Source organism: Rhopilema esculentum, chromosome 18 (assembly GCF_057945365.1).
Source record: "Rhopilema esculentum isolate cy_ngs chromosome 18, ASM5794536v1, whole genome shotgun sequence".
In the NCBI taxonomy this organism is placed as follows: Eukaryota; Metazoa; Cnidaria; class Scyphozoa; order Rhizostomeae; family Rhizostomatidae; genus Rhopilema; species Rhopilema esculentum.
Genome location: NC_142832.1, coordinates 1,547,853 through 1,572,858, shown reverse-complemented (window position 1 = coordinate 1,572,858; position 25,006 = coordinate 1,547,853). Strand labels below are relative to the sequence as shown.

At 32.3% G+C, this 25,006-nt stretch overlaps 1 protein-coding gene across 3 annotated transcripts in view; it reads right to left on the bottom strand.

Annotated features, from left to right (window-relative positions):
- LOC135681091 (enhancer of mRNA-decapping protein 3) overlaps positions 1 to 25,006 on the bottom strand; it is a 121,082-nt gene that overhangs the window by 4,151 nt on the left and 91,925 nt on the right. For all 3 annotated transcript variants that reach the window (XM_089113860.1, XM_089113861.1, XM_065195388.2), the window contains one exon: positions 23,910 to 23,992. The gene's annotated coding sequence lies outside the window, so the exon portion shown is untranslated. The remainder of the gene's footprint in view (positions 1 to 23,909; positions 23,993 to 25,006) is intronic.

Sequence of the window (25,006 nt, the reverse complement as noted above, 5' to 3'; positions counted from 1 at the left end):
AGAGATTTTCAGAATGAATAAATAATCTTTCTCTCCACTACAAATGTGTCTTAATACCTCGAGCAGCCTTAATATAGCGAAACCATTCATAGCTCCAATAAAGTCTATTTTGTCTTCGTTTTGTCGAAAATGGATAATAGAATAAGAGTCTGGACAAAGCAACATGCAAAATAAATGACATCATCTCAGAGCCGTGAGCTGGCGAAAAAAAAACACAAGGGCTTGAGGAACCATCAATCAGACAATCTATCATTACTCTCAAAATATCAAGAAATTTGTATCCCTCAAGAAATTTTCTCAAAAAAAAACACAAACACAAAAGGTAAAACACAGAATTCCAAGAAAAAGATAAAACACAAAACATGGCACTCAGTTGCATTGAAAAGAAAAGAGGAAAAGACAACAACAATTTGCAGCAAAAGTTGCATTGGAAGGAAAAGGGAATAAATGTTATCACTCGTAGCCAATTCCATTAAAAGAGGGGTAGAAGACTATCTTTATCAGCAGTTAATAGGATTGGAAAAAAGGGGGTAAAGACTACATTTATTAGCAGAAAGTAGCATTGGAAAAAAAAGAATGAATAATAAACTGTAATCAAAGAAAACTGCATTTGAAAGAAGAGGGTAATAGAATATGATAAAATGCAGGGAAATCAATGAAAAGAATGAGATAGAAAACAAAATTTATTGCCAGTGAACGTAATTGAAAAGAGAGGGGCTAAAAATTACAGATATTAACAAAAAACAGCGTTGCAAAGAAAGGGGGTATAGGATTACATTTACTAACAAAAAAAAGTCATTGGAAAAAGAGAGGGTACAAAACTATTATCTAAACAGTTAACAGCAATGAAAAAAGGGGAAGAAGAGTGCATTTATTTGGAGTAATCTGTACTGGAAGGACGGGGTAAAAAATAAATTTATTAGCAGTAAAAAGGACTAAGAGAAAGGGGTAGAAGACTACATTTATTAGGAGTAAATTTTTTGGAAGGACAGGGAAAAAGACGAAAATTAATAGCAATAAATAGCAGTGAAAGAAAGGGGTAGAAGACTACATTTATTAGGAGTAAATTTTTTGGAAGGACAGGGAAAAAGACGAAAATTATTAGAAATAAATAGCAGTGACAGATAGGGGTAGAAGACTACATTTATTAGGAGTAAATTTTTTGGAAGGACAGGGAAAAAGACGAAATTTAATAGCAATAAATAGCAGTGACAGAAAGGGGTAAAGACTACATTTATTAGGAGTAAATTTTTTGGAAGGACAGGGAAAAAGACGAAATTTAATAGCAATAAATAGCATTGAAAGAAAAGGGTAGAAGACTACATTTATTTAGAGCAAGCTTTTTTGGAAGGACAAGGAAAAAAACAAAAATTAAAAGCAATAAATAGCAATAAAAGAAAGTGGTAGAAAACTACATTTATTTGGAGTAAACTTTTTTGGAAGGACAAGGAAAAAGACGAAATTTAATAGCAATAAATAGCATTGAAAGAAAGGGGTAGAAGACTACATTTATTAGCAGTAAACTTTTTTGGAAGAACAGGGAAAAAGACGAAAATTAATAGCAATAAATAGCAGTGAAAGAAAGGGGTAGAAGACTACATTTATTAGGAGTAAATTTTTTGGAAGGACAGAGAAAAAGACGAAATTTAATAGCAATAAATAGCAGTGACAGAAAGGGGTAGAAGACTACATTTATTAGGAGTAAATTTTTTGGAAGGACAGGGAAAAAGACGAAAATTAATAGCAATAAATAGCAGTGAAAGAAAGGGGTAGAAGACTACATTTATTAGGAGTAAATTTTTTGGAAGGACAGGGAAAAAGACGAAAATTAATAGCAATAAATAGCAGTGAAAGAAAGGGGTAGAAGACTACATTTATTAGGAGTAAATTTTTTGGAAGGACAGGGAAAAAGACGAAAATTAATAGCAATAAATAGCAGTGACAGAAAGGGGTAGAAGACTACATTTATTAGGAGTAAATTTTTTGGAAGGACAAGGAAAAAGACGAAAATTAATAGCAATAATTAGCAGTGAAAGAAAGGGGTAGAAGACTACATTTATTAGGAGTAAATTTTTTGGAAGGACAGGGAAAAAGACGAAAATTAATAGCAATAAATAGCAGTGAAAGAAAGGGGTAGAAGACTACATTTATTAGGAGTAAATTTTTTGGAAGGACAGGGAAAAAGACGAAATTTAATAGCAATAAATAGCAGTGACAGAAAGGGGTAGAAGACTACATTTATTAGGAGTAAATTTTTTGGAAGGACAGGGAAAAAGACGAAATTTAATAGCAATAAATAGCAGTGAAAGAAAGAGGTAGAAGACTACATTTATTAGGAGTAAATTTTTTGGAAGGACAGGGAAAAAGACGAAATTTAATAGCAATAAATAGAAGTGAAAGAAAGGGGTAGAAGACTACATTTATTAGGAGTAAATTTTTTGGAAGGACAGGGAAAAAGACGAAAATTAATAGCAATAAATAGCAGTGACAGAAAGGGGTAGAAGACTACATTTATTAGGAGTAAATATTTTGGAAGGACAGGGAAAAAGACGAAAATTAATAGCAGTGAAAGAAAGGGGTAGAAGACTACATTTATCAGGAGTAAATTTTTTGGAAGGAGAGGGAAAAAGACGAAAATAAATAGCAATAAATAGCAGTGAAAGAAAGAGGTAGAAGACTACATTTATTAGGAGTAAATTTTTTGGAAGGACAGGGAAAAAGACGAAAATTAATAGCAATAAATAGAAGTGAAAGAAAGGGGTAGAAGACTACATTTATTAGGAGTAAATTTTTTGGAAGGACAGATAAAAAAGACGAAAATTAATAGCAATAAATAGCAGTGAAAGAAAGGGGTAGAAGACTACATTTATTAGGAGTAAATTTTTTGGAAGGACAGGGAAAAAGACGAAAATTAATAGCAGTGAAAGAAAGGGGTAGAAGACTACATTTATCAGGAGTAAATTTTTTGGAAGGAGAGGGAAAAAGACGAAAATAAATAGCAATAAATAGCAGTGAAAGAAAGGGGTAGAAGACTACATTTATTAGGAGTAAATTTTTTGGAAGGACAGGGAAAAAGACGAAAATTAATAGCAATAAATAGCAGTGACAGAAAGGGGTAGAAGACTACATTTATTTGGAGTAAACTTTTTTGGAAGGACAAGGAAAAAGACGAAAATTAATAGCAGTGAAAGAAAGGGGTAGAAGACTACATTTATCAGGAGTAAATTTTTTGGAAGGAGAGGGAAAAAGACGAAAATAAATAGCAATAAATAGCAGTGAAAGAAAGGGGTAGAAGACTACATTTATTAGGAGTAAATTTTTTGGAAGGACAGGGAAAAAGACGAAAATTAATAGCAATAAATAGCAGTGACAGAAAGGGGTAGAAGACTACATTTATTTGGAGTAAACTTTTTTGGAAGGACAGGGAAAAAGACGAAAATTAATACCAGTGAAAGAAAGGGGTAGACGACTACATTTATCAGGAGTAAATTTTTTGGAAGGAGAGGGAAAAAGACGAAAATAAATAGCAATAAATAGCAGTGAAAGAAAGAGGTAGAAGACTACATTTATTAGGAGTAAATTTTTTGGAAGGACAGGGAAAAAGACGAAAATTAATAGCAATAAATAGAAGTGAAAGAAAGGGGTAGAAGACTACATTTATTAGGAGTAAATTTTTTGGAAGGACAGATAAAAAAGACGAAAATTAATAGCAATAAATAGCAGTGAAAGAAAGGGGTAGAAGACTACATTTATTAGGAGTAAATTTTTTGGAAGGACAGGGAAAAAGACGAAAATTAATAGCAATAAATAGCAGTGACAGAAAGGGGTAGAAGACTACATTTATTTGGAGTAAACTTTTTTGGAAGGACAAGGAAAAAGAAGAAAATTGATAGCAATAATTAGCAGTGAAAGAAAGGGGTAGAAGACTACATTTATTAGGAGTAAATTTTTTGGAAGGACAGGGAAAAAGACGAAAATTAATAGCAATAAATAGCAGTGAAAGAAAGGGGTAGAAGACTACATTTATTAGGAGTAAATTTTTTGGAAGGACAGGGAAAAAGACGAAATTTAATAGCAATAAATAGCAGTGAAAGAAAGGGGTAGAAGACTACATTTATTAGGAGTAAATTTTTTGGAAGGACAGGGTAAAAGACGACATTTATTAGCAGTAAACAGCATTGAAAGACAGCGGTAAATAATGACATTTATTAGCAGTAAATAGCATTGGAAAAAAGGCGTAAAAAACGACATTTATTAGCAGTAAAAATCATTGAAAGAAAGGGGTAGAAGACTACATTTATTAGGAGTAAATTTTTTGGAAGGACAGGGAAAAAGACGAAATTTATTAGCAGTAAACAGCATTGAAAGAAAGCGGTAAAAGACGACATTTATTAGCAGTAAACAGCATTGAAAGAAAGCGGTTAAAAATGACATTTATTAGCAGTAAATAGCATTGGAAAAAAGGGGTAAAAAATGACATTTATAAGCAGTAAAAATCATTGAAAGAAAGGGGTAGAAGACTACATTTATTTGGAGTAAATAGCATTGAAAGAGAGGTGTAAAAGACTAAATTTATTTGGAGTAAACTTTTTTGGAAGGACAGGAGGAAAGAGGACATTTATTAGCAGTAAACAGCATTGAAAGAAAGGGGTAGAAAACTACATTTATTTAGAGTAAACTTTTTTGGAAGGACAGGGTAAAAGACGAAAATCATAAGCAGTAAAAGATATTGAAAGAAAGGGGTAGAAGACGAAAATTATTAGCAGTAAATAGCATTGAAAGAGAGGTGTAAAAGACTACATTTATTTGGAGTAAACTTTTTTGGAAGGACAGGAGGAAAGAGGACATTTATTAGCAGTAAACAGCATTGAAAGAAAGGGGTAGAAAACTACATTTATTTAGAGTAAACTTTTTTGGAAGGACAGGGGAAAAGAGGAAATTTATTAGCAGTAAATAGCATTGAAGGAAAGGGGTAGAAAACTACATTTATTTGGAGTAAATAGCATTGAAAGAGAGGTGTAAAAGACTACATTTATTTGGAGTAAACTTTTTTGGAAGGATAGGAGGAAAGAGGACATTTATTAGCAGTAAATAGCATTGAAGGAAAGGGGTAGAAGACTACATTTATTTGGAGTAAATAGCATTGAAAGAGAGGTGTAAAAGACTACAATTATTTGGAGTGAACTTTTTTGGAAGGACAGGGTAAAAGACGAAAATTATAAGCAGTAAAAGACATTGAAAGATAGGGGCAGAAGACTACATTTATTTGGAGTAAACTTTTTGGAAAAGACAGGGGAAAAGAGAACATTTATTAGCAGTAAATAGCATTGAAGGAAAGGGGTGAAAGACGACATTTATTAGCAGTAAAAATCATTGAAAGAAAGGGGTAGAAGACTACATTTATTTGGAGTAAACTTTTTTGGAAGGACAGAGAAAAAGACGAAATTTAATAGCAATAAATAGCAGTGAAAGAAAGGGGTAGAAGACTATATTTATTTAGAATAAACATTTTTGGAGAGGACAGGGGAAAAGAGGAAATTTATTAGCAGTAAATAGCATTGAAGGAAAGTGGCAGAAGACTACATTTATTTAGAATAAACATTTTTGTAAGGACAGGGAATAAGACGAAATTTAATAGCAATAAATAGCAGTGAAAGAAAGGGGTAGAGCACTACAATTACATGGAGCAAACCATTTTGGAAGGACATAGAAAAAGACGAAAATTATAAGCAGTAAAAGACATTGAAAGAAAGGGGTAGAAGACTACATTTATTTGGAGTAAACTTTTTTGGAAGGACAGGGAAAAAGACGAAATTCATTAGCAATAAATAGCAGTGAAAGTAAGGGGTAGAAGACTATATTTTTTTGGAGTAAACTTTTTTGGAAGGACAGGGAAAAAGAAGAAATTTATTAGCAGTAAAAATCATTGAAAGAAAGGGGTAAAAAACGACATTTATTAGCAATGAATAGCATTGAAAGAAAGGGGTAGAAAACTACATTTATTTGGAGTAAACTTTTTTGGAAGGACAGGGTAAAAGGCGAAAAGCATAAGCAGTAAAAGATATTGAAAGAAAGGGGTAGAAGACGAAAATTATTAGCAGTAAATAGCATTGAAAGAGTGGTGTAAAAGACTACATTTATTTGGAGTAAACTTTTTTGGAAGGACAGGAGGAAAGAGGACATTTATTAGCAGTAAACAGCAGTGAAAGAAAGGGGTGAAAGACGACATTTATTAGCAATAAATAGCATTGACGGAAAGGGGTAGAAGACTACATTTATTTGGAGTAAACTTTTTTGGAAGGACAGGAGGAAAGAGGACATTTATTAGCAGTAAACAGCAGTGAAAGAAAGGGGTGAAAGACGACATTTATTAGCAGTAAATAGCATTGACGGAAAAGGGTAGAAGACTACATTTATTTGGAGTAAATAGCATTGAAAGAGAGGTGTAAAAGACTACATTTATTTGGAGTAAACTTTTGTGGAAGGACAGGAGGAAAGAGGACATTTATTAGCAGTAAACAGCATTGAAAGAAAGGGGTAGAAAACTACATTTATTTAGAGTAAACTTTTTTGGAAGGACAGGGTAAAAGACGAAAATCATAAGCAGTAAAAGATATTGAAAGAAAGGGGTAGAAGACGAAAATTATTAGCAGTAAATAGCATTGAAAGAGTGGTGTAAAAGACTACATTTATTTGGAGTAAACTTTTTTGGAAGGACAGGAGGAAAGAGGACATTTATTAGCAGTAAATAGCATTGACGGAAAGGGGTAGAAGACTACATTTATTTGGAGTAAATAGCATTGAAAGAGAGGTGTAAAAGACTACATTTATTTGGAGTGAACTTTTTTGGAAGGACAGGAGGAAAGAGGACATTTATTAGCAGTAAACAGCATTGAAAGAAAGGGGTAGAAGACTACATTTATTTGGAGTAAACATTTTTGGAAGGAGAGGGGAAAAGAGGAAATTTATTAGCAGTAAATAGCATTGAAGGAAAGGGGTATAAGACTACATTTATTTGGAGTAAATAGCATTGAAAGAGAGGTGTAAAAGATTACATTTATTTGGAGTAAACTTTTTTGGAAGGACAGGGTAAAAGACGAAAATTATAAGCAGTAAAAGACATTGAAAGATAGGGGCAGAAGACTACATTTATTTGGAGTAAACTTTTTGGAAAGGACAGGGGAAAAGAGAAAATTTATTAGCAGTAAATAGCATTGAAGGAAAGGGGTGAAAGACGACATTTATTAGCAGTAAAAATCATTGAAAGAAAGGGGTAAAAGACTACATTTATTTGGAGTAAACTTTTTTGGAAGGACAGGAGGAAAGAGGACATTTATTAGCAGTAAACAGCATTGAAAGAAAGGGGTAGAAGACTACATTTATTTGGAGTAAACATTTTTGGAAGGACATGGGAAAAGAGGAAATTTATTAGCAGTAAATAGCATTGAAGGAAAGGGGTAGAAGACTACATTTATTTGGAGTAAATAGCATTGAAAGAGAGGTGTAAAAGACTACATTTATTTGGAGTAAACTTTTTTGGAAGGACAGGAGGAAAGAGGACATTTATTAGCAGTAAACAGCATTGAAAGAAAGGGGTAGAAGACTACATATATTTGGAGTAAACTTTTTGGAAAGGACAGGGGAAAAGAGAACATTTATTAGCAGTAAATAGCATTGAATGAAAGGGGTGAAAGACGACATTTATTAGCAGTAAAAATCATTGAAAGAAAGGGGTAGAAGACTACATTTATTTGGAGTAAACTTTTTTGGAAGGACAGAGAAAAAGACGAAATTTAATAGCAATAAATAGCAGTGAAAGAAAGGGGTAGAAGACTACATTTATTTGGAGTAAACTTTTTTGGAAGGACAGGGAAAAAGACGAAATTTATTAGCAGTAAAAATCATTGAAAGAAAGGGGTAAAAAACGATATTTATTAGCAATGAATAGCAGTGAAAGAAAGGGGCAGAAGACTACATTTAATTGGAGCAAGCTTTTTTGGAACGAAAGGGAAAAAGACGAAATTTAATAGCAATAAATAGCAGTGAAAGAAAGGGGTAGAAAACGAAATTGATAAGCAGTAAATACCGTTGAAAGAGAGGGGTAGAAGACTATATTTTTTTGGAGTAAACTTTTTTGGAAGGACAGGGGAAAAGAGAACATTTAGTAGCAGTAAAAATCATTGAAAGAAAGGGGTAGAAGACGAAATTTATCAGCAATAAATAGCATTGAAAGAAAGGGATAGAAAACTACATTTATTTGGAGTAAACTTTTTTGGAAGGACAGGGTAAAAGGCGAAAATCATAAGCAGTAAAAGATATTGAAAGAAAGGGGTAGAAGACGAAAATTATTAGCAGTAAATAGCATTGAAAGAGAGGTGTAAAAGACTACATTTATTTGGAGTAAACTTTTTTGGAAGGACAGGGGAAAAGAGAACATTTATTAGCAGTGAAAATCTTTGAAAGAAAGGGGTAAAAAACGACATTTATTAGCAGTAAAAGGCATTGAAAGACGACGAAAATTATTAGCAGTAAATAGCATTGAAAGAGAGGTGTAAAAGACTACATTTATTTGGAGAAAACTTTTTTGGAAGGACAGGGGAAAAGAGAACATTTATTAGCAGTGAAAATCTTTAGAAGAAAGGGGTAAGAAACGACATTTATTAGCAGTAAATAGCATTGAAGGAAAGGGGTAAAAGACTACATTTATTTGGAGTAAATAGCATTGAAAGAGAGGTGTAAAAGACTACATTTATTTGGAGTAAACTTTTTTAGAAGGACAGGAGGAAAGAGGACATTTATTAGCAGTAAACAGCATTGAAAGAAAGGGGTAGAAGACTACATTTATTTGGAGTAAATATTTTTGGAAGGAGAGGGGAAAAGAGGAAATTTATTAGCAGTAAATAGCATTGAAGGAAAGGGGTATAAGACTACATTTATTTGGAGTAAATAGCATTGAAAGAGAGGTGTAAAAGATTACATTTATTTGGAGTAAACTTTTTTGGAAGGACAGGGTAAAAGAGAACATTTATTAGCAGTGAAAATCTTTGAAAGAAAGGGGTAAAAAACGACATTTATTAGCAGTAAAAGGCATTGAAAGACGACGAAAATTATTAGCAGTAAATAGCATTGAAAGAGAGGTGTAAAAGACTACATTTATTTGGAGTAAACTTTTTTGGAAGGACAGGAGGAAAGAGGACATTTATTAGCAGTAAACAGCATTGAAAGAAAGGGGTAGAAAACTACATTTATTTAGAGTAAACTTTTTTGGAAGGACAGGGGAAAAGAGGAAATTTATTAGCAGTAAATAGCATTGAAGGAAAGGGGTAGAAAACTACATTTATTTGGAGTAAATAGCATTGAAAGAGAGGTGTAAAAGACTACATTTATTTGGAGTAAACTTTTTTGGAAGGATAGGAGGAAAGAGGACATTTATTAGCAGTAAATAGCATTGAAGGAAAGGGGTAGAAGACTACATTTATTTGGAGTAAATAGCATTGAAGAGAGGTGTAAAAGACTACAATTATTTGGAGTGAACTTTTTTGGAAGGACAGGGTAAAAGACGAAAATTATAAGCAGTAAAAGACATTGAAAGATAGGGGCAGAAGACTACATTTATTTGGAGTAAACTTTTTGGAAAAGACAGGGGAAAAGAGAACATTTATTAGCAGTAAATAGCATTGAAGGAAAGGGGTGAAAGACGACATTTATTAGCAGTAAAAATCATTGAAAGAAAGGGGTAGAAGACTACATTTATTTGGAGTAAACTTTTTTGGAAGTACAGAGAAAAAGACGAAATTTAATAGCAATAAATAGCAGTGAAAGAAAGGGGTAGAAGACTATATTTATTTAGAATAAACATTTTTGGAGAGGACAGGGGAAAAGAGGAAATTTATTAGCAGTAAATAGCATTGAAGGAAAGTGGCAGAAGACTACATTTATTTAGAATAAACATTTTTGTAAGGACAGGGAATAAGACGAAATTTAATAGCAATAAATAGCAGTGAAAGAAAGGGGTAGAGCACTACAATTACATGGAGCAAACCATTTTGGAAGGACATAGAAAAAGACGAAAATTATAAGCAGTAAAAGACATTGAAAGAAAGGGGTAGAAGACTACATTTATTTGGAGTAAACTTTTTTGGAAGGACAGGGAAAAAGACGAAATTCATTAGCAATAAATAGCAGTGAAAGTAAGGGGTAGAAGACTATATTTTTTTGGAGTAAACTTTTTTGGAAGGACAGGGAAAAAGAAGAAATTTATTAGCAGTAAAAATCATTGAAAGAAAGGGGTAAAAAACGACATTTATTAGCAATGAATAGCATTGAAAGAAAGGGGTAGAAAACTACATTTATTTGGAGTAAACTTTTTTGGAAGGACAGGGGAAAAGAGGAAATTTATTAGCAGTAAATAGCATTGAAGGAAAGGGGTAAAAGACTACATTTATTTGGAGTAAATAGCATTGAAAGAGAGGTGTAAAAGACTACATTTATTTGGAGTAAACTTTTTTAGAAGGACAGGAGGAAAGAGGACATTTATTAGCAGTAAACAGCATTGAAAGAAAGGGGTAGAAGACTACATTTATTTGGAGTAAATAGCATTGAAAGAGAGGTGTAAAAGACTACATTTATTTGGAGTAAACTTTTGTGGAAGGACAGGAGGAAAGAGGACATTTATTAGCAGTAAACAGCATTGAAAGAAAGGGGTAGAAAACTACATTTATTTAGAGTAAACTTTTTTGGAAGGACAGGGTAAAAGACGAAAATCATAAGCAGTAAAAGATATTAAGAAAGGGGTAGAAGACGAAAATTATTAGCAGTAAATAGCATTGAAAGAGAGGTGTAAAAGACTACATTTATTTGGAGTAAACTTTTTTGGAAGGACAGGAGGAAAGAGGACATTTATTAGCAGTAAACAGCATTGAAAGAAAGGGGTAGAAAACTACATTTATTTAGAGTAAACTTTTTTGGAAGGACAGGGGAAAAGAGGAAATTTATTAGCAGTAAATAGCATTGACGGAAAGGGGTAGAAGACTACATTTATTTGGAGTAAATAGCATTGAAAGAGAGGTGTAAAAGACTACATTTATTTGGAGTGAACTTTTTTGGAAGGACAGGAGGAAAGAGGACATTTATTAGCAGTAAACAGCATTGAAAGAAAGGGGTAGAAGACTACATTTATTTGGAGTAAATATTTTTGGAAGGAGAGGGGAAAAGAGGAAATTTATTAGCAGTAAATAGCATTGAAGGAAAGGGGTATAAGACTACATTTATTTGGAGTAAATAGCATTGAAAGAGAGGTGTAAAAGATTACATTTATTTGGAGTGAACTTTTTTGGAAGGACAGGAGGAAAGAGGACATTTATTAGCAGTAAACAGCATTGAAAGAAAGGGGTAGAAGACTACATTTATTTGGAGTAAATATTTTTGGAAGGAGAGGGGAAAAGAGGAAATTTATTAGCAGTAAATAGCATTGAAGGAAAGGGGTAGAAGACTACATTTATTTAGAATAAACATTTTTGTAAGGACAGGGAATAAGACGAAATTTAATAGCAATAAATAGCAGTGAGAGAAAGGGGTAGAGCACTACAATTACATGGAGCAAACCATTTTGGAAGAACATAGAAAAAGACGAAAATTATAATCAGTAAAAGACATTGAAAGAAAGGGGTAGAAGACTACATTTATTTGGAGTAAACTTTTTTGGAAGGACAGGGAAAAAGACGAAATTCATTAGCAATAAATAGCAGTGAAAGAAAGGGGTAGAAGACTACATTTATTTGGAGTAAACTTTTTTGGAAGGACAGGGAAAAAGACGAAATTAATTAGCTGTAAAAATCATTGAAAGAAAGGGGTAAAAAACGACATTTATTAGCAATGAATAGCAATGAAAGAAAGGGGCAGAAGACTACATTTAATTGGAGCAAGCTTTTTTGGAACGAAAGGGAAAAAGACAAAATTTAATAGCAATAAATAGCAGTGAAAGAAAGGGGTAGAAAACGAAATTTATAAGCAGTAAATACCGTTGAAAGAGAGGGGTAGAAGACTATATTTATTTGGAGTAAACTTTTTTGGAAGGACAGGGGAAAAGAGAACATTTATTAGCAGTCAAAATCATTGAAAGAAAGGGGTAGAAGACGAAATTTATTAGCAATAAATAGCATTGAAAGAAAGGGGTAGAAAACTACATTTATTTGGAGAAAACTTTTTTGGAAGAAGAGGGTAAAAAACAAAATTTATTAGCAGTAAAAAGCATTGAAAGAAAGGGGTAGAAGAATATATTAATTTGGAGTGAATTTTTTGGAAAGGACAGGGGAAAAGAGGACATTTATTTGCAGTAAAAAGCATTGAAAGAAAGGGGTAGAAAACGAAATTTATTAGCAGTAAATAGCAATGAAAGAAAGGGGAAGAAGACTACATTTATTTGGAGTAAATTGTTTTGGAAGGACAGGGTAAAAGACGACAATTATTAGCAATAAATAGGATTGAAAGAAAGGGGTAGAAGACTACATTTATTTGGAGTAAACGTTTTTGAAAGAACAAGGAAAAAGACGAAAATTAATAGCAATAAATAGCATTGAAAGAAAGGGGTAGAAGACTACATTTATTTGGAGCAAACTTTTTTGGAAGGATAAGGAAATAGACGAAATTTAATAGCAATAAATAGCGGTGAAAGAAAGGGGTAGAAGACTACATTTATTAGGAGTAAACTTTTTTGAAAGGACAGGGAAAAAGACGAAAATTAATAGCAACAAATAGCAGTGAAATAAAAAGGTAGAAGACTACATTTATTTGGAGAAAACTTTTTAGGAAAGAAAGGGTAAAAGACGACATTTATTAGGAGTAAAAGACATTGAAAAAAGGGGTAGAAGACGAAATTTATTAGCAGTAACTAGTATTGAAAGAAAGGGGTAGAAGACTACATTTATTTGAAGTAAACTTTTTTGGAAGAACAGGGTAAAAGACGAAATTTATTAGCAATAAATAAGACTAAAAGAAAGGGGTAGAAGACTACATTTATTTGGAGTAAACTTTTTTGGAAGAACAGGGTAAAAGGCGAAATTTATTAGCAGTAAAAAGCATTGAAAAAAGGGGTAGAAGACTACATTTATTTGGAAAAAGCTTTTTGGAACGACAGGGAAAAATACGAAATTTAATAGCAATAAAAAGCATTGAAAAAAGGGGTAGAAGACTACCTTTACTTGGAAAAAACCTTTTAGGAAAGACCGGGTAAAAGACAACATTTATTAGCAGTAAAAATCATTGAAAGAAAGGGGTAGAATACTACATTTATTTGGAGTAAACTTTCTGGAAAGGACAGGGGAAAAGAGAACATTTATTAGCAACAAATAGCAGTGAAAGAAAAAGGTAGAAGACTACATTTATTTGGAGAAAACTTTTTAGGAAAGACAGGGTAAAAGACGACATTTATTAGCAGTAAAAATCACTAAAAGAAAGGGGTAGAAGACTACATTTATTTGGAGTAAACTTTTTGTAAAGATAAGGAAAAAGACGAAATTTATTAGCAATAAATACCTTTGAAAGAAAGGGGTAAAATTCGAAATTTATTAGTAGTAAATATCACTAAAAGAAAGGGGTAGAATACTACATTTATTTGGAGTAAACTTTCTGGAAAGGACAGGGGAAAAGAGAACATTTATTAGCAGTAAATAGCATTAAAGGCAAGGGGTAGAAGACTACAGATATTTTTTGTAAACTTCATCTGTAGGGCAGGGTAAAAGACAGCATTTAATAACAGCAAATAGCAGTGAAAGAAAGGGGTAGAAAACGAAATTTATTAGCAGTAAACAGCATTGAAAGCAAGGGGTAGAAGACTACATTTATTTGGAGTAAACTTTTTTGGAAGGACAGAGAAAAAGACGAAATTTAATAGCAATAAATAGCAGTGAAAGAAAGGGGTAGAAGACTATATTTATTTAGAATAAACATTTTTGGAGAGGACAGGGGAAAAGAGGAAATTTATTAGCAGTAAATAGCATTGAAGGAAAGGGGTAGAAGACTACATTTATTTAGAATAAACATTTTTGTAAGGACAGGGAATAAGACGAAATTTAATAGCAATAAATAGCAGTGAGAGAAAGGGGTAGAGCACTACAATTACATGGAGCAAACCATTTTGGAAGAACATAGAAAAAGACGAAAATTATAATCAGTAAAAGACATTGAAAGAAAGGGGTAGAAGACTACATTTATTTGGAGTAAACTTTTTTGGAAGGACAGGGAAAAAGACGAAATTCATTAGCAATAAATAGCAGTGAAAGAAAGGGGTAGAAGACTACATTTATTTGGAGTAAACTTTTTTGGAAGGACAGGGAAAAAGACGAAATTAATTAGCTGTAAAAATCATTGAAAGAAAGGGGTAAAAAACGACATTTATTAGCAATGAATAGCAATGAAAGAAAGGGGCAGAAGACTACATTTAATTGGAGCAAGCTTTTTTGGAACGAAAGGGAAAAAGACAAAATTTAATAGCAATAAATAGCAGTGAAAGAAAGGGGTAGAAAACGAAATTTATAAGCAGTAAATACCGTTGAAAGAGAGGGGTAGAAGACTATATTTATTTGGAGTAAACTTTTTTGGAAGGACAGGGGAAAAGAGAACATTTATTAGCAGTAAAAATCATTGAAAGAAAGGGGTAGAAGACGAAATTTATTAGCAATAAATAGCATTGAAAGAAAGGGGTAGAAAACTACATTTATTTGGAGAAAACTTTTTTGGAAGAAGAGGGTAAAAAACAAAATTTATTAGCAGTAAAAAGCATTGAAAGAAAGGGGTAGAAGAATATATTAATTTGGAGTGAATTTTTTGGAAAGGACAGGGGAAAAGAGGACATTTATTTGCAGTAAAAAGCATTGAAAGAAAGGGGTAGAAAACGAAATTTATTAGCAGTAAATAGCAATGAAAGAAAGGGGAAGAAGACTACATTTATTTGGAGTAAATTTTTTTGGAAGGACAGGGTAAAAGACGACAATTATTAGCAATAAATAGGATTGAAAGAAAGGGGTAGAAGACTACATTTATTTGGAGTAAACGTTTTTGAAAGAACAAGGAAAAAGACGAAAATTAATAGCAATAAATAGCATTGAAAGAAAGGGGTAGAAGACTACATTTATTTGGAGCAAACTTTTTTGGAAGGATAAGGAAATAGACGAAATTTAATAGCAATAAATAGCGGTGAAAGAAAGGGGTAGAAGACTACATTTATTAGGAGTAAACTTTTTTGAAAGGACAGGGAAAAAGACGAAAATTAATAGCAACAAATAGCAGTGAAATAAAAAGGTAGAAGACTACATTTATTTGGAGAAAACTTTTTAGGAAAGAAAGGGTAAAAGACGACATTTATTAGGAGTAAAAGACATTGAAAAAAGGGGTAGAAGACGAAATTTATTAGCAGTAACTAGTATTGAAAGAAAGGGGTAGAAGACTACATTTATTTGAAGTAAACTTTTTTGGAAGAACAGGGTAAAAGACGAAATTTATTAGCAATAAATAAGACTAAAAGAAAGGGGTAGAAGACTACATTTATTTGGAGTAAACTTTTTTGGAAGAACAGGGTAAAAGGCGAAATTTATTAGCAGTAAAAAGCATTGAAAAAAGGGGTAGAAGACTACATTTATTTGGAAAAAGCTTTTTGGAACGACAGGGAAAAATACGAAATTTAATAGCAATAAATAGCATTGAAAAAAGGGGTAGAAGACTACCTTTACTTGGAAAAAACCTTTTAGGAAAGACAGGGTAAAAGACAACATTTATTAGCAGTAAAAATCATTGAAAGAAAGGGGTAGAATACTACATTTATTTGGAGTAAACTTTCTGGAAAGGACAGGGGAAAAGAGAACATTTATTAGCAACAAATAGCAGTGAAAGAAAAAGGTAGAAGACTACATTTATTTGGAGAAAACTTTTTAGGAAAGACAGGGTAAAAGACGACATTTATTAGCAGTAAAAATCACTAAAAGAAAGGGGTAGAAGACTACATTTATTTGGAGTAAACTTTTTGTAAAGATAAGGAAAAAGACGAAATTTATTAGCAATAAATACCTTTGAAAGAAAGGGGTAAAATTCGAAATTTATTAGTAGTAAATATCACTAAAAGAAAGGGGTAGAATACTACATTTATTTGGAGTAAACTTTCTGGAAAGGACAGGGGAAAAGAGAACATTTATTAGCAGTAAATAGCATTAAAGGCAAGGGGTAGAAGACTACAGATATTTTTTGTAAACTTCATCTGTAGGGCAGGGTAAAAGACGGCATTTAATAACAGCAAATAGCAGTGAAAGAAAGGGGTAGAAAACGAAATTTATTAGCAGTAAACAGCATTGAAAGCAAGGGGTAGAAGACTACATTTATTTGGAGTAAACTTTTTTGGAAGGACAGAGAAAAAGACGAAATTTAATAGCAATAAATAGCAGTGAAAGAAAGGGGTAGAAGACTATATTTATTTAGAATAAACATTTTTGGAGAGGACAGGGGAAAAGAGGAAATTTATTAGCAGTAAATAGCATTGAAGGAAAGGGGTAGAAGACTACATTTATTTAGAATAAACATTTTTGTAAGGACAGGGAATAAGACGAAATTTAATAGCAATAAATAGCAGTGAGAGAAAGGGGTAGAGCACTACAATTACATGGAGCAAACCATTTTGGAAGAACATAGAAAAAGACGAAAATTATAATCAGTAAAAGACATTGAAAGAAAGGGGTAGAAGACTACATTTATTTGGAGTAAACTTTTTTGGAAGGACAGGGAAAAAGACGAAATTCATTAGCAATAAATAGCAGTGAAAGAAAGGGGTAGAAGACTACATTTATTTGGAGTAAACTTTTTTGGAAGGACAGGGAAAAAGACGAAATTAATTAGCTGTAAAAATCATTGAAAGAAAGGGGTAAAAAACGACATTTATTAGCAATGAATAGCAATGAAAGAAAGGGGCAGAAGACTACATTTAATTGGAGCAAGCTTTTTTGGAACGAAAGGGAAAAAGACAAAATTTAATAGCAATAAATAGCAGTGAAAGAAAGGGGTAGAAAACGAAATTTATAAGCAGTAAATACCGTTGAAAGAGAGGGGTAGAAGACTATATTTATTTGGAGTAAACTTTTTTGGAAGGACAGGGGAAAAGAGAACATTTATTAGCAGTAAAAATCATTGAAAGAAAGGGGTAGAAGAAGAAATTTATTAGCAATAAATAGCATTGAAAGAAAGGGGTAGAAAACTACATTTATTTGGAGAAAACTTTTTTGGAAGAAGAGGGTAAAAAACAAAATTTATTAGCAGTAAAAAGCATTGAAAGAAAGGGGTAGAAGAATATATTAATTTGGAGTGAATTTTTTGGAAAGGACAGGGGAAAAGAGGACATTTATTTGCAGTAAAAAGCATTGAAAGAAAGGGGTAGAAAACGAAATTTATTAGCAGTAAATAGCAATGAAAGAAAGGGGAAGAAGACTACATTTATTTGGAGTAAATTTTTTTGGAAGGACAGGGTAAAAGACGACAATTATTAGCAATAAATAGGATTGAAAGAAAGGGGTAGAAGACTACATTTATTTGGAGTAAACGTTTTTGAAAGAACAAGGAAAAAGACGAAAATTAATAGCAATAAATAGCATTGAAAGAAAGGGGTAGAAGACTACATTTATTTGGAGCAAACTTTTTTGGAAGGATAAGGAAATAGACGAAATTTAATAGCAATAAATAGCGGTGAAAGAAAGGGGTAGAAGACTACATTTATTAGGAGTAAACTTTTTTGAAAGGACAGGGAAAAAGACGAAAATTAATAGCAACAAATAGCAGTGAAATAAAAAGGTAGAAGACTACATTTATTTGGAGAAAACTTTTTAGGAAAGAAAGGGTAAAAGACGACATTTATTAGGAGTAAAAGACATTGAAAAAAGGGGTAGAAGACGAAATTTATTAGCAGTAACTAGTATTGAAAGAAAGGGGTAGAAGACTACATTTATTTGAAGTAAACTTTTTTGGAAGAACAGGGTAAAAGACGAAATTTATTAGCAATAAATAAGACTAAAAGAAAGGGGTAGAAGACTACATTTATTTGGAGTAAACTTTTTTGGAAGAACAGGGTAAAAGGCGAAATTTATTAGCAGTAAAAAGCATTGAAAAAAGGGGTAGAAGACTACATTTATTTGGAAAAAGCTTTTTGGAACGACAGGGAAAAATACGAAATTTAATAGCAATAAAAAGCATTGAAAAAAGGGGTAGAAGACTACCTTTACTTGGAAAAAACCTTTTAGGAAAGACCGGGTAAAAGACAACATTTATTAGCAGTAAAAATCATTGAAAGAAAGGGGTAGAATACTACATTTATTTGGAGTAAACTTTCTGGAAAGGACAGGGGAAAAGAGAACATTTATTAGCAACAAATAGCAGTGAAAGAAAAAGGTAGAAGACTACATTTATTTGGAGAAAACTTTTTAGGAAAGACAGGGTAAAAGACGACATTTATTAGCAGTAAAAATCACTAAAAGAAAGGGGTAGAAGACTACATTTATTTGGAGTAAACTTTTTGTAAAGATAAGGAAAAAGACGAAATTTATTAGCAATAAATACCTTTGAAAGAAAGGGGTAAAATTCGAAATTTATTAGTAGTAAATATCACTAAAAGAAAGGGGTAGAATACTACATTTATTTGGAGTAAACTTTCTGGAAAGGACAGGGGAAAAGAGAACATTTATTAGCAGTAAATAGCATTAAAGGCAAGGGGTAGAAGACTACAGATATTTTTTGTAAACTTCATCTGTAGGGCAGGGTAAAAGACGGCATTTAATAACAGCAAATAGCAGTGAAAGAAAGGGGTAGAAAACGAAATTTATTAGCAGTAAACAGCATTGAAAGCAAGGGGTAGAAGACTACATTTATTTGGAGTAAACTTTTTTGGAAGGACAGAGAAAAAGACGAAATTTAATAGCAATAAATAGCAGTGAAAGAAAGGGGTAGAAGACTATATTTATTTAGAATAAACATTTTTGGAGAGGACAGGGGAAAAGAGGAAATTTATTAGCAGTAAATAGCATTGAAGGAAAGGGGTAGAAGACTACATTTATTTAGAATAAACATTTTTGTAAGGACAGGGAATAAGACGAAATTTAATAGCAATAAATAGCAGTGAGAGAAAGGGGTAGAGCACTACAATTACATGGAGCAAACCATTTTGGAAGAACATAGAAAAAGACGAAAATTATAATCAGTAAAAGACATTGAAAGAAAGGGGTAGAAGACTACATTTATTTGGAGTAAACTTTTTTGGAAGGACAGGGAAAAAGACGAAATTCATTAGCAATAAATAGCAGTGAAAGAAAGGGGTAGAAGACTACATTTATTTGGAGTAAACTTTTTTGGAAGGACAGGGAAAAAGACGAAATTAATTAGCTGTAAAAATCATTGAAAGAAAGGGGTAAAAAACGACATTTATTAGCAATGAATAGCAATGAAAGAAAGGGGCAGAAGACTACATTTAATTGGAGCAAGCTTTTTTGGAACGAAAGGGAAAAAGACAAAATTTAATAGCAATAAATAGCAGTGAAAGAAAGGGGTAGAAAACGAAATTTATAAGCAGTAAATACCGTTGAAAGAGAGGGGTAGAAGACTATATTTATTTGGAGTAAACTTTTTTGGAAGGACAGGGGAAAAGAGAACATTTATTAGCAGTCAAAATCATTGAAAGAAAGGGGTAGAAGACGAAATTTATTAGCAATAAATAGCATTGAAAGAAAGGGGTAGAAAACTACATTTATTTGGAGAAAACTTTTTTGGAAGAAGAGGGTAAAAAACAAAATTTATTAGCAGTAAAAAGCATTGAAAGAAAGGGGTAGAAGAATATATTAATTTGGAGTGAATTTTTTGGAAAGGACAGGGGAAAAGAGGACATTTATTTGCAGTAAAAAGCATTGAAAGAAAGGGGTAGAAAACGAAATTTATTAGCAGTAAATAGCAATGAAAGAAAGGGGAAGAAGACTACATTTATTTGGAGTAAATTTTTTTGGAAGGACAGGGTAAAAGACGACAATTATTAGCAATAAATAGGATTGAAAGAAAGGGGTAGAAGACTACATTTATTTGGAGTAAACGTTTTTGAAAGAACAAGGAAAAAGACGAAAATTAATAGCAATAAATAGCATTGAAAGAAAGGGGTAGAAGACTACATTTATTTGGAGCAAACTTTTTTGGAAGGATAAGGAAATAGACGAAATTTAATAGCAATAAATAGCGGTGAAAGAAAGGGGTAGAAGACTACATTTATTAGGAGTAAACTTTTTTGAAAGGACAGGGAAAAAGACGAAAATTAATAGCAACAAATAGCAGTGAAATAAAAAGGTAGAAGACTACATTTATTTGGAGAAAACTTTTTAGGAAAGAAAGGGTAAAAGACGACATTTATTAGGAGTAAAAGACATTGAAAAAAGGGGTAGAAGACGAAATTTATTAGCAGTAACTAGTATTGAAAGAAAGGGGTAGAAGACTACATTTATTTGAAGTAAACTTTTTTGGAAGAACAGGGTAAAAGACGAAATTTATTAGCAATAAATAAGACTAAAAGAAAGGGGTAGAAGACTACATTTATTTGGAGTAAACTTTTTTGGAAGAACAGGGTAAAAGGCGAAATTTATTAGCAGTAAAAAGCATTGAAAAAAGGGGTAGAAGACTACATTTATTTGGAAAAAGCTTTTTGGAACGACAGGGAAAAATACGAAATTTAATAGCAATAAATAGCATTGAAAAAAGGGGTAGAAGACTACCTTTACTTGGAAAAAACCTTTTAGGAAAGACAGGGTAAAAGACAACATTTATTAGCAGTAAAAATCATTGAAAGAAAGGGGTAGAATACTACATTTATTTGGAGTAAACTTTCTGGAAAGGACAGGGGAAAAGAGAACATTTATTAGCAACAAATAGCAGTGAAAGAAAAAGGTAGAAGACTACATTTATTTGGAGAAAACTTTTTAGGAAAGACAGGGTAAAAGACGACATTTATTAGCAGTAAAAATCACTAAAAGAAAGGGGTAGAAGACTACATTTATTTGGAGTAAACTTTTTGTAAAGATAAGGAAAAAGACGAAATTTATTAGCAATAAATACCTTTGAAAGAAAGGGGTAAAATTCGAAATTTATTAGTAGTAAATATCACTAAAAGAAAGGGGTAGAATACTACATTTATTTGGAGTAAACTTTCTGGAAAGGACAGGGGAAAAGAGAACATTTATTAGCAGTAAATAGCATTGAAGGCAAGGGGTAGAAGACTACAGATATTTTTTGTAAACTTCATCTGTAGGGCAGGGTAAAAGACGGCATTTAATAACAGCAAATAGCAGTGAAAGAAAGGGGTAGAAAACGAAATTTATTAGCAGTAAATAGCATTGAAAAAAAGGGGTAGAAGACTACATTTATTTGGAAAAAGCTTTTTAGGAAGGACAGGGAAAAAGACGAAATTTAATAGCAATAAATAGCAGTGAAAGAAAGGGGTAGAAGACTACATTTATTTGGAGCAAACTTTTTGGAACGACAGGGAAAAATACGAAATTTAATAGCAATAAATAGCATTGAAAAAAAGGGGTAGAAGACTACATATACTTGGAAAAAACCTTTTAGGAAAGACAGGGTAAAAGACGACATTTATTAGCAGTAAAAATCATTGAAAGAAAGGGGTTAAAAAACGATATTTATTAGCAGTAAATAGCATTGAAAGAAAAGGGTAGAAGACTACATTTATTTGGAGTAAAACTTTTTGTAAGGACAGGGTAAAAGACGACATTTATTAGCAGTAAAAATCACTAAAAGAAAGGGGTAGAAGACTACATTTATTTGGAGTAAACGTTTTTGTAAAGATAAGGAAAAAGACGAAATTTATTAGCAATAAATACCATTGAAAGAAAGGGGTGGAAGACTACCTTTATTTGGAAAAAACTTTTTTGGAAAGGAGAGGGAAAAACAGGAAATTTATTAGCAGTAAATAGCATTGAAAGAAAGGGGTAGAAGACTACATTTATTTGGAGTAAACTTTTTGGAAAGGACAGGGGAAAAGAGGACATTTATTAGCAGTAAATAGCATCGAAAGAAAGGGGTAGAAGACTACATTTATTTGGAGTAAACTTTTTTGGAAGGACAGGTTAAAAGACAACATTTATAAGCAGTAAATAGCATTGAAATGAACGGGTAGAAGACTACATTTATTTGGAGTAAACTTTTTTGTACGGATAAAGAAAAAGAGGAAATTTATTAGCAGTAAAAACCGCTAAACGAAAGGGGTAGAAGACTATATTTATTTGGAGTAAAATTTTTTGGAAGGACAGGGTAAAAGACGACATTTATTAGCAGTAAAAATCACTAAAAGAAAGGGGTAGAATACTACATTTATTTGGAGTAAACTTTTTGGAAAGGACAGGGGAAAAGAGAACATTTATTAGCAGTAAATAGCATTGAAGGCAAGGGGTAGAAGACTACAGATATTTTTTGTAAACTTCATCTGTAGGGCAGGGTAAAAGACGGCATTTAATAACAGCAAATAGCATTGAAAGAAAGGTTTTAAACATTATATTTCTAAGCAATAAATAGCAATGAAAGAAATGTGCAGAAGACCACATTTATTTGGAGCAAACTGCATTGGAATCAATAGGGTGAAAAATAAGTTGAAAAACTACATTGATCAGAAGAGAAAAGCACTTGAAGTCAAGGGCCTTAACACTACCTTTATTCGAAGAAAACTGCATCAGAAATAATGAGATAAAAGGATATACTTATTTGCAGTAGACTGCATTGGAAAGAAAAGGTCTAAAAGACCAAATTTATCAACAGAAAATAGCATTGGAAGGAAGGGATATTGCATATAAAAGAAAGTGATGAAAATCTTAAGTACTTTTTTTTGGCAGCGATTTGCATTGAAAGAATGTTTAAACAACAATTGTTGTTGGCATCAAATTGCATTGGTATTATGTTTGGGAAACAGACTTGGAAATGGTAAGCATTTGAAGTCTATCTGGTAATGAAGTCTATCTTAGGGGATGCAGGGTTATTTCTCTGATCTCCTGGGAGCAATGTCCATTATAGAAGATCGGAGCTGTTGATGAGATTAATGGCCTTGGATTGGATCTTGTTAAGAAAGGATGGGCAAGGTTTAGGATAACACCTAAAATACGAGAGCAGTACTCCAAGGAAAGGTGGTTTGGGGACACATAAATTGTCAAGTTGTGTAGTTTAGAAGAATCCCCATCATGTAGAGGGGAACACAAATTTTAGAGAGGAATGCTCAGCAATTGAAACTGCCAGGTTTCCAATTTAGGATGGATAATACAAAAAGGTCTAGATGTGAAAAAAAGTGAAAATAACTAAATCAGCACAATTCATGGAAACAGGAGAAAAATCAGGATTGTAACTATCTGAAATGTCAACATGCATGGTTTTAGCTTGATTATACCTAACAAGATTGTATTTGGAAGTGGAAGGAGAATGTAGAGCTCAGAAAAATGTAATCAGAGAAAGAAAAAATACTTGTAGCAGAGGTAGCCTCTAGCAGACTCTAAAAATTTCCAATGGAGTCTGCATGCAGGCTTAGCAGAGGAAGAAAGTGAATAAAATACTACAGGATACTTGGAATGTCAGCATTAATTTAATGATATGGGAGATGTAACAATAAATTTACAGGCTATGGACCTATCAGAGAGAAAGCTGCCAATCCAATTTATGAGGGTTTAGAAAGAAGACCTTGTGTCACAAAAATTAGCTTAGAAAAAAGGCAGAGCTATACTGAAACTTTATATGACCCTCATATATCTCATATATCTGTATTCCTTGTCAATCTATTGCCTGCTGGTCAGGTCCTTAAATAAGAAGTCAAAATTTGATGTTAGAATACGTCATAAAAATTGAAAAATTCATCGCACCTTGGATAGTTTTAGGATTACTTCCTCTTCATCTTTTGTTGCTGATGCAGATTCTCTGACAAGAACAGCAGCTTTTTGAAACTCTGCAAATAAATTAGAAAATGCCATCATTCTTATTAGCAGGTTAAATGGTGAATGGCACATGAAAGAAGTTTAGGCCATAGTTAAGTCAAATTTGACATGCAGTTTAGGCCAAAGATATTACTAAGGTTTGGTTTTGAATGAAGGGGGCTAATGCAAGTAAAGAGCCCTGTAGACCCTGTTGGAATGCAAGGTATTTTTCCTAGAAATTTTGGGTTTGCATCAAAAAAAATTTTGCACTTTGAACATAATGTGATGTCAACACAAGATTCTTTTCTTAGAAATTGTAACCAATGATTCACTGTGCTTTCAGCCTAAAATTTTTTCCACAAAGAGGTTTTCTTCTTTAATCTTCTTTAAAACTTAGTCTTGACAATTGCTTCATCACAGGAAGATTTAAATTGTAGCACATACGATGAAGTTTATTTTCCTTTTAAATTTCCTCTGAAAATATAAGAAATTTTGAGAAATTTAGCTCCAATCAGGAAACAGAAAGAAAACATCCAATCTAGAGAGCTTACCTAGTGAACCAGGAGGGTTGTAGTTCTAGTTTATATGAGGTCTTCTAGCCAATTAATGTGTTAATGTGCCTTTATAATTCTATATTTTCACCCTTTCTTCAATTTGGAGTTTTAGGTAGGGGTCTTACATAAGAAACTTATAAACCAGTGTTTCTGTTACAGCAACAGGTTAAGGGTGACTGCATTTGAAAACCTTACCCTCACTCAAGTCCTTGCTTCTCTGATATAAAAATCTATTGAGAGAGCCCCTCCTTTAAGAAATTCTTGCATGCAAATCTCTTTTGTTTTTGTAAAATCATCTATATTTTTTTCTTGTTCTCTATTTCTCTCATTGTATGTAATTTATTTCATTTTTTGTAACCTATTGCTGTATTTTAAAAGATTTGCATGTATGGATTTTTTAAAAATGAAATGAACTGAACTGAACTGAACTGAATCTTAAAGCTGCACAACCTCTTCAGCTAAAACTTTTAGTTTTGTATACAAATCTGTTCA